The sequence below is a fragment of the Vespa velutina genome, chromosome 10, assembly GCF_912470025.1.
Source record: "Vespa velutina chromosome 10, iVesVel2.1, whole genome shotgun sequence".
Lineage (NCBI taxonomy): Eukaryota > Metazoa > Arthropoda > Insecta > Hymenoptera > Vespidae > Vespa > Vespa velutina.
In genome coordinates, this window is record NC_062197.1 from 1420014 (window position 1) to 1431883 (window position 11870).

An 11870-nucleotide genomic window follows, 5' to 3' on the forward strand; every position below is an offset into this window, starting at 1 on the left:
CCCGAGAACACCCACGCCTGTGCCCGCCGACACGCGCGCCAGTGTTCTTCCTATCCTTCCCGTATTCGCGAGTAAAAATCGATGATGAATCCTGCCATGTGATGTATCATCCGGCCGCTGTTGAACCTATCCCTCGATGACCTATACTGTAAAAGAAAAAGTTAAAGAGAAAATAAAAGAACAAAAAAATATATAAAACAAAATAATATATGTATACATATATATAAAATACACATAGAAAATAAATATATATAAATAGATAAGAGAGCTAGGAAAAGAAACGAAAAGAGAAGCAGCATGCACCATTCCATGGGTCCTACCTAAAGCTAATAAATCATAATTAATAAAAATATATTAAAAACATAATTAGAAACATAAACACATAATTAAATACATAATTAAATACATAATTAGAATGAAACAACATAAATAAATATTAAGAATACATAATTAAAAGGAAATAACATATTAATAACATAATTAAAAATGAAAAATATGAGGTAGAAACGAGAGCCGGAGAAAGAAAGAGAGTCCCAAAAAGAGAAGAATAGAGAGCCCCAAAAAGATAAGATAAGAAAAACCGTTCTATATGATGCTGAGACAGCAACCCGCACAGAAGCCCTCGCCCACAGGCCCCACCCATGGGTCCCACCCGAAATATATAAAGGATTATTAGTGAGAATAAATTAGAATAAATAGAAATGACAGCGGACATAAAAGTATAATAGATAAATCTTCTTATCGTTTCTGTAAGAAATTATTATACAATATATTTCTGTTTCATTTCTTTATTCGAAGTATTATTAGCTATATAAAATGAAAATATGTTAATGTTTAGTTGGAATTAGTTTGAAATGATATTGGAAAATTAATACAGTATGCAGCCATTCGCTCAGTAGTACTTGCGTTAAAGTATTTATAATTAGAGTATGCAAGTAATACCGACCCAGGTCTCACTACGTGGAAGTTGCTGCATGTGGAGACCCACGGACTGACGGTGATTCTAATTTACTCTAAAATCCGCGTTCCGCGATACCGATCCTTTATGCCTTCCGCCGCTTGGGATATCTAGGGCGACTTAGCTAACAGGAGGTATATAGCCTTAGCTACAGGGACCCCACTTACAGAGAGCTTTACCGTTCGACTTCCTCGGCTCAGGCATAACGGATTATTATGCACATCTGAATTTGTGCTTCCGAATTTCGAACAATCAAAGCGCATTAATCGCGTTCGCGTCACTCACGTGTTTTATAATTACGTAGATTCTACTGTTCTATCCAAATTCGCGAAGTAATCTAATAGAAATGTTAAAGAAATAAAACGAAGTCCCCGGTAGGATCTTCAATCGCGAACGCGAACATTTACGTGTGTGTTAAAATAACGGTGACTCTAAGTTGAAATCCGAAGTGACATGAGTTAACCGGGATTATGACTCTCGATGATATTTGATCGAGGGATTTTCCCCCGCTTACAAATAACATGATCGTCATAATATCGATCAGCTACATGTACTGCACTACTAGGTGACACCTTTCGCGCACCCCAAATTTCAACACTAAACGGAAGTCCATGATAGAACTTTTAATCGCGCCCGGACACCCACGCAAGTGTTCGGAAAACGGTGACTCTACTCTAAATAAACTAATCGAATATTCGAGCAAACAAAACGAAGTCCCCGGTAGGACTTTTAATCGCGCACGCGAACACTCACGTGAGTGTTAGAATAACGGTGACTCTAAGTTGAAATCCAAAGTGACATAAGTTAACCGGTATTTTGACTTTCGATGTTATTTGGTCGAGGGATTTTCCCCCGCTTACAAATAAGAGGATCGTCATTACATCGGCTAACTACATGTACAGCACTACAAGGCAAGCCGTTCGCGCACCCCGAATTTCAACACTAAACGGAAGTCCATGGTAGGACTTTTAATCGCGCCCGGACACCCACGCAAGTGTTCGGAAAACGGTGACTCTACTCTAAAAAAACGCGTTCGCGAGATAATCTAATCGAATATTCGAGCAAATATAAACGAAGTCCCCGGTAGGACTTTTAAGTCGCGCCCGCGTTCATTCACGTGAGTGTTAGAAAAACGGTGACTCTACTCTAAATTCGCGTTTTCGATACGAACAATCAAACGAAGTTTAATCGCGCCCGTGAACACCCACGCCTGTGCCCGCCGACACGCGCGCCAATGTTCTTCCTATCCTTCCCGTATTCGCGCGTAAAAATCGATGATGAATCGGTGATCCAGACCGGAGAAAACGAAGAAACGGAGAAAATATGAAAAAAAAAGAAAAGATAGACGAGACCCTCGCGCACATCACAATATTGCTCGATGATCCCTCGATGATCCCTGAAAAATAAGAACAGAAAGAGATAAAATATGAGATATAAAAGAGATCTAGAGAAAGAAAAGCAATCAATAAAAGCAATAACAGCCAGCATAGAAGCCCATACGCATTGATTTTTAATCGCGAGTGTTAGAAAAACGGTAACTGTACTCCAAAAATCGCATTCGCGCGATAAATCGAATTTACTTACATATAAAAAGTCCCCCATAAGACTTTTATCTGCACCGTGAACATCCACGCTTGTGCCCGCCGACGTTCGAAATCGATGATGAATCGAGCCATGCAACGATGTTTCCGACCGCACATGAATCCATCCCTCGATGATCTATACTGGAAAAGAAGAAGCTAAGGAGAAAATAAGATAAAGAAAGAAAATATATAAAATAAAACATAATATATATATATATAGATTATAAATAGAATATAATAGAAAATAAATATGTATAAATAAATAAGAAAGCTAGATAAAGAAACGAAGAAAGAAGCAGCTCAGCACGATGCTGAAGAAGCAGCTCGCATCATCCCATGGGTCCTACCTAAGGCATTTAAAACATAATTAATAAGAATATATTAATGACATAATTAAAAATATAAATACATAATTAAAAAGAAATAACATAATTAATATCTGAAAATACATAATAAAAAGAAATAACATAATTAAAATCTGAAAAGACATAATAAAAAGAAATAACATAATTAAAATCTGAAAAGACATAATAAAAAGAAATAACATAATTAAAATCTGAAAAGACATAATAAAAAGAAATAACATAATTAAAATCTGAAAAGACATAATAAAAAGAAATAACATAATTAAATTCTGAAAAGACATAATAAAAAGAAATAACATAATTAAATTCTGAAAAGACATAATAAAAAGAAATAACATAATAAAAATCTGAAAAGACATAATGAAAAGAAATAACATATTAATAAGATAATTAAAAACATAATTAAAGAAGAAAAATATGAGATAGAAAAGAGAGCCCCAGAAAGAGAAGAAAATACAAGCAGCACTAGACAATGCTGAGACAGCAACCCGCACAGAGGCCCACACCCATGGCCCCATCACATGGGTCCCACCCGAGACTATAAATCATAATTAATAAGAGTATATTAATGACAAAATTAAAAACATAATTAAAAACGAAAAATATAAGATAGAAAAGAGAGTGGAAAAGAAAATAAAAGAGTGCCCCAGAAAGAGAAGAAAGCGAAGTTTTACACGATGCTAAGGCAGCAACCCGCACAGAAGCCCTCCCCCACAGGCCCCATCCGTGGGTCCCACCCGAGATATATAAATGATAATCAATGAGAGTATATAAGAATAAATAGAAATGACAGTGGACATAAAAGAGAGATAGAAAAATTTTCTTTTCGTTTCTCTGAGAAATTATTGTACAATAGATTTCTGCTATATTTCTTCTTTTGAAGTATTATTAGCTATATAAAATGAAAATATGTTAATGTTTAGTTGGAATTAGATTCAAAAGATAATGGAAAAGTTGTACAATATGCAGCCATTAGCTCGGTAAAACTTGCATTTAAAAATTTATAATTAGAATTTGCAAGTATTAACGACCCAGGTCTCACTACGTGGAAGTTGCTGCATGTGGAGACCCACGGACTGACGGTTACTCTACTCTAAAATCCGCGTTCCGCGATACCGATCCGCGATACCTTTCCGCTTCAATGCACTGGCTTCTTAACTAACAGGGTATGCGCAGCTTAGCTACAACACACCTCTTACAGATAGCTCCACCGATGTACCGTCCGCTTCAGACATAACGGATTATTAAGCACATCCGAATTCGTGCTTTCCGAATTTCGAACAATCAAAGCGCACTCCTTAGAAATACTAATCGCGTCGCGACACTCACGTGTGTGTTATAATTACGTAGATTCTACTGTTAAGCCGAAATTCGCGAAGTACCCCCCTCGAAATATCGAAAAAATCAAACGAAGTCCACGGTAGGACCTTTAATCGCGCCCGAACACCCACGCAAGTGTTAGAAAATCGGTGATTCTACTCTACAATTCGCGTTTTCGATTCGAACAATCAAACGTAATATAATCGCGCCCGAGAACACCCACGCCTGTGCCCGCCGACACGCGCGCCAGTGTTCTTCCTATCCTTCCCGTATTCGCGAGTAAAAATCGATGATGAATCCTGCCATGTGATGTATCATCCGGCCGCTGTTGAACCTATCCCTCGATGACCTATACTGTAAAAGAAAAAGTTAAAGAGAAAATAAAAGAACAAAAAAATATATAAAACAGAATAATATATATGTACATATATAAAATACAAATAGAAAATAAATATATATAAATAGATGAGACCTAGAAAAAGAAACAAGAGATGCAGCATTATAAATCATAATCAAAAACATAATCAAAAACATAATCAAAAACATAATTAAACACATAATTAAATATATAATTAAAAAGAAACAACATAAATAAATATTAAAAATACATAAATAACATATTAATAACATAATTGAAAACATAATTAAAAATGAAAAATATGAGATAGAAACGAGAGCCGGATATAAAAAAGAGAGCCCCAGAAAGAGAAGAATAGAGAGCCCCAAAAAGATAAGACAAGAGAAACATTTCTATATGATGCTGAGACAGCAACCCGCACAGAAGCCCTCCCCCACAGGCCCCACCCGTGGGTCCCACCCGAAATATATAAAGGATTATTAGTGAGAATAAATTAGAATAAATAGAAATGACAGCGGACATAAAAGAGAGATAGAAAAATTTTCTTTTCGTTTCTCTGAGAAATTATTGTACAATAGATTTCTGCTATATTTCTTCTTTTGAAGTATTATTAGCTATATAAAATGAAAATATGTTAATGTTTAGTTGGCATTAGATTGAAAAGATAATGGAAAAGTTGTACAATATGCAGCCATTTGCTCGATAATACTTGTATTATAAGATTTATAATTAGACTTTGCAAGTATTAACGACCCAGGTCTCACTACGTGGAAGTTGCTGCATGTGGAGACCCACGGGCTAACGGTGATTCTAATTTACTCTAAAATCCGCGTTCCGCGATACCGATCCCTTATGCCTTCCGCTTCGGATATTTTGGGCATGGTTCAAAGCTAACAGGAAGTATCTAGCCTTAGCTACAGGGACTCCACTTACAGAAAGCTTTACCGTTCAACACCCTCGGCTCAGGCATAACGGATTATTAAGCACATCTGAATTCGTGCTTCCGAATTTCGAACAATCAAAGCGCATTTATCGCGTTCGCGGCACTCACGTGTGTTATAATTACGTAGATTCTACTGTTCTATCAAAATTCGCGAAGTAATCTAATAGAAATGTTAAAGAAATAAAACGAAGTCCCCGGTAGGATCTTCAATCGCGAACGCGAACATTTACGTGTGTGTTAAAATAACGGTGACTCTAAGTTGAAATCCGAAGTGACATTAGTTAACCGGTATTTAGACTTCCGATGATATTTGCGGAGGGTTTTTACCCCTTCACACAAATATGAGGATTATCATAATACCAGCTAGTTATGTACAGCACTACAAGGCAAGCCGTTCGCGCACCCCGAATTTCAACACTAAAACGAAGTCCATGATAGGACTTTTAATCGCGCCCGGACACCCACGCAAGTGTTCGGAAAACGGTTACTCTACTCTAAATAAACTAATCGAATATTCGAGCAAACAAAACGAAGTCCCCGGTAGGACTTTTAATCGCGCACGCGAACACTCACGTGAGTGTTAGAATAACGGTGACTCTAAGTTGAAATCCAAAGTGACATTAGTTAACCGGTATTTAGACTTCCGATGATATTTGCGGAGGGTTTTTACCCCTTCACACAAATATGAGGATTATCATAATACCAGCTAGTTATGTACAGCACTACAAGGCAAGCCGTTCGCGCACCCCGAATTTCAACACTAAAACGAAGTCCATGATAGGACTTTTAATCGCGCCCGGACACCCACGCAAGTATTCGGAAAACGGTGACTCTACTCTAAAAAAACGCGTTCGCGAGGTAATCTAATCGAATATTCGAGCAAATATAAACGAAGTCCCCGGTAGGACTTTTAAGTCGCGCCCGCGTTCATTCACGTGAGTGTTAGAAAAACGGTGACTCTACTCTAAATTCGCGTTTTCGATACGAACAATCAAACGAAGTTTAATCGCGCCCGAGAACACCCACGCTTGTGCACGCCGACACGCGCGCCAGTGTTCTTCCTATCCTTCCCGTATTCGCGCGTAAAAATCGATGATGGATCCTGCAATGCGATGTATCATTCGGCCGCAGGTGGACCCTATCCCTTGATGATCTATCCTGGAAAAGAAAAAGATAAGGAGAAAACAAGAGAAAGAAAAAAGGAAGAAAATAGAAGATAATATGTACATAGAATATAAATAAAAAATAAATAAAATAGAAAGTAAATATATATAAATAGATAAGAGAGTTGCAGAAAGATGAGAAAATAGAAGCAACTCTGCACGATGTTGAAACAGCAGACCGCATCATCACATGGCTCCCACCTAAAACATTAATCATAATTAGTAAAAATATATTAGTACCATAATTAAAACCATAATAAAAAACATAATTAAAACCATAATAAAAAACATAATTAAAAACATTATTAAACAAGAAAAATATGAGTAATAAAAGAGAGCTGCTGAAAGATAAGAAAATAGAAGTAGCTCTGCACGCTGCTGAAACTACAGTCCGCTTCATCTCATGGGTCCTACCTAATACTTAAAAATTAAAATTAATAAGAACATATTAATAACAAACCTAAAAACATAAAAACATAATTAAAAAGAAATAACAAATAAATATTTAAAAAACATAATTAAAAATAAATAACATTATTATATTCTGAAAAGACATAATAAAAAGAAATAACATATTAATAACACAATTAAAAATATAATTAAAGAAGAAAAATATGAGTAATAAAAGAGAATTGCTGAAAGATAAAAAAATAGAAGTAGCCCTGCATGCTGCTGAAACAACAATCCGCTTCATCGAATGGTTCCTACCTAAAACCTATAAATCATAATTAATAAGAATATATTAAAAACATAATTAAAAGGAAATAACAAATAAATATTAAAGAAACATAATTAAAAATAAATAACATAATAAAAATCTGAAAAGAAATAACATATTAATAACATAATTAAAAACATAATTAAAGAAGAAAAATATTAGATAGAAAAGAGAGCTGCAGAAAGATAAGAAAATAGATGCAGCTCTACACGATGCTGAGACAGCAACCCGCACAGAAGCCCACACCCATGTCCCCATCCCATGGGTCCCACCCGAAACTTATAAATCATAATTAATAATAGTAAATCAGTATGAAAAATATGAAATAGAAAAGAGAGCCACAGAAAGAGAAAAAAAGAGAAGCAGCTCTATAAGATGCTGAAACAGTAACCCGCACAGAGGCCCACACCCATGGGCCCATCCCATGGGTCCCACCCGAGACTTATAAATCATAATTAATAATAGTAAATCAGTATGAAAAATATGAAATAGAAAAGAGAGCCCCAAAAAGAAGAAAAAAAGAGGAGCAGCTCTATAAGATGCTGAAACAGTAACCCGCACAGAGGCCCACACCCATGTGCCCATCCCATGGATCCCACCCGAGACTTATAAATCATAATTAATAAGAGTAAATCAGTATGAAAAATATGAAATAAAAAAGAGAGTCCTAGAAAGAGAAGAAAAAAGAAGCAGCTCTATAAGATGCTGAGACAGCAACCCGCACAGAGGCCTACACCCATGGGCCCCCCCATGGGCCCCTCCCATGGGTCCCACCCGAGATATATAAAGGATGAGATTAAATTAGATATAGAAATGACAGTGAAGAAAGTTTTCTGTGCGATAGTATATCTATTAATCAATAGTTTATGGTAGTACTTATGTATGATCTTTATAAGATTGATAAGAATATTCTGTTGTTTAAATATTAATTAATTATACTTTATTTATATCGTACATTATTTAAATGTTAAGATAATCTTCTTTATTAATTATTCCTTCCCGTGTTGGCGACCCCCACGATCTAGAACTAGCTGAAAAGAAATAAGGAAAGAAAAAAGAATATTTATACATTATTAATTATACGAACGAGAAAATTTTGAATTTAATTTAATTAAACATAAGAAAAATAAAAGATTGATTAAAAAAAAATGAAAAATGTTGAACACTGAAAAAAAGAAATATTATTTTCTCTGAAAGAAATATTATATTACTTGTACATTTCATAGATACATTATTTTATTATAGAACTCGATTTTATTAAAATAAAATTATAAATTTAATTGAACTTTCGAAAAGAAAAAATGTATAAAATTTATCAATCGACTTTAACGTAAAATTTGATTTTACTAAACTAAATTTTAAACTAAAAAAATAAACTAAAATTTGATTTTACTAAACTAAATTTTAAACTAAAAAAATAAAATAAAATTTGATTTTACTAAACTAAATTTTAAACTAAAAAAATAAACTAAAATTTGATTTTACTAAACTAAAATCATAAATTCAATTGAATTTTAGAAAAGAAAAAATGTATAAAATTTATGTCTTAAGTTTAATATTAAAAATGCATAAAATATGAAATAATCCTATTCGCGTAAGCGTGACAATGTGAGAATGTTACTTCGTCTCAGTTCTTTAAATCGACACCCTTACACCCCATCACCATAAGGAGCATTTTGAGTGACAACATGGTAAAATTAAAATACGACTAAGAGCCATTCTCGAAAATTTCCAGTGAATTTTCGAAAATAACTCAATAACTTAATAATCGTCCTTTTAATTATAAGATATAAAAGAAAATTTTTACACACTTGTTGGTAGCCTAAAAAAATTGTTATTAGTATATTAATTGCTGAAAATCCTAAGCTAAAAATTAATTAATTTATCATCTAGGCTTACGGACTACGTCTCTTTATTTTTTAGCAATCATTCTGTACGATTTTTCTCTTTAAAAACCAACGACTCTATCAAGACTTTTAATTACAATTTAAATCGATGAAATATTTAATTAATAATTATTTAAAAATATAAAGTAAACCCTTGGACGTTCCTTCTTACAAGCGAATATTTTTTAATTTTTGTAATAAAATTATCCACAGTTTCGTTTGTAATCCAGAGACTATCCATCGCGAATGTCTCCTTGCTCATTCTTTATTAGAACTCATTAATATCGGATTTTTTATTATTTCCAGTAAAATATTTAAAAGTATATTAAAATATTTAAAATTTCAAATAATTATAAATACGTTAGAGCAAGAAGACTCTATCCTGATCTAATAAATAAATCAAAAAATAAAAAACCATTCACGAATAAATCTCCAAAGAAATTTACTCGTGGTCACTCAATGCTCTTCTACTAATTAATTACAACCAATCACTCGTGCCGATTCGGACCTTTCGTCCTCGACATGATTAAGTGATTGGAGGGATTTAAAAATTCACTCACTACTTAAGAAGTTCTGCGATGGCTCCAAAACACTCGTTCAAATCGAAACTGAGAGTGATGCACTGACTCTATTACGCGATACTTATTTTTTAACGAACGGTCACTGAATTTACTTCGCGAAATTCTATTATCTTTTTATATATACAGTCTGTGCGACTGTTAAAAAAGCAAAAAGCATTGCGAACAAACACTGACTCTAACGATTGCATTGCACGCAATCGATGCAAATAAATATGTTTAAATCGCGAAACACGAACGAACAAACACTGCTTCGAGATATTCTTATTTCAATGATAAAAATATTCGATTACATCAAGGGTTCGCGCACGATTGCAATGATGTTCTGAAACAAAAAAATCAAAAAAGAATAATTATTATCACGTTTATAATAAGAAACTATATAAATTATTGAAGAAACATGCAATATCAAAATATATATACCATAAATATTCGTTGATACTTGCAGCAAAGATATTCTGAGAGACTTCCGATGATTACTCCTCGAAGGACAAAAGTGGACTGATTTGTTAGCCATCTAAATTAATAAAAACACAGTATATGTTAATAAAAAAAAAAAAAACCGACAATCCCAAGATAAAACTTTACAGTATAGGAATTTTAAAATAAAATTATTTTAAGTCCAACGAGCATTTCCGTCTTTTTAATGTTTAAACGCATGTACTATAGTTTAAATATTTTTTTTATGTGCTCCCGGTACACTATTTATTGTTAAAATTATTATAAAATACGCGAAAGTATTAATTTATAAGTTTCCGCGATTGGAAATAGAGTATCGATGTGCACCGGTCGGAGTCCGAAAGAAAACTAACTCGCGAATCGTCAAAGTTAATTGAAAGACCGGTCGTGTTTATATTGCACAAGGCCAACAATCCCGAGATTAAAATTTTGAAGTACTGGATCTTTATATTAAAATTATTTTAAGTCCAACGAGCGTTTCCGTCTTTTTAATGTTTAAACGAATGTACTATTGTTTAAATATTATTTAGGTGTACTGCGTGTACACTATTTATTGTTAAAATATTTATAAAATACGCGAAAGTATTAATTTATAAGTTTTCGCGATTGGAAATAGAGTATCGATGTGCACCGGTCGGAGTCCGAAAGAAAACTAACTCGCGAATCGTCAAAGTTAATTGAAAGACCGGTCGTGTTTATATTGCACAAGGCCAACAATCCCGAGATTAAAATTTTGAAGTACTGGATCTTTATATTTAAATTATTTTAAGTCCAACGAGCGTTTCCGTCTTTTTAATGTTTAAACGAATGTACTATAGTTTAAATATTATTTAGGTGTACTGCGTGTACACTATTTATTGTTAAAATTATTATAAAATACGCGAAAGTATTAATTTATAAGTTTCCGCGATTGGAAATAGAGTATCGATGTAAACCGGTCGAAGTCCGAAAGAAAACTAACTCGCGAATCGTCAAAGTTAATTGAAAGACCGGTCGTGTTTATATTGCACAAGGCCAACAATCCCGAGATTAAAATTTTGAAGTACTGGATCTTTATATTAAAATTATTTTAAGTCCAACGAGCGTTTCCGTCTTTTTAATGTTTAAACGAATGTACTATAGTTTAAATATTATTTAGGTGTACTGCATGTACACTATTTATTGTTAAAATAATTATAAAATACGCGAAAGTATTAATTTATAAGTTTCCGCGATTGGAAATAGAGTATCGATGTGCACCGGTCGGAGTCCGAAAGAAAACTAACTCGCGAATCGTCAAAGTTAATTGAAAGACCGGTCGTGTTTATATTGCACAAGGCCAACAATCCCGAGATTAAAATTTTGAAGTACTGGATCTTTATATTAAAATTATTTTAAGTCCAACGAGCGTTTCCGTCTTTTTAATGTTTAAACGAATGTACTATTGTTTAAATATTATTTAGGTGTACTGCGTGTACACTATTTATTGTTAAAATAATTATAAAATACCCGAAAGTATTAATTTATAAGTTTCCGCGATTGGAAATAGAGTATCGATGT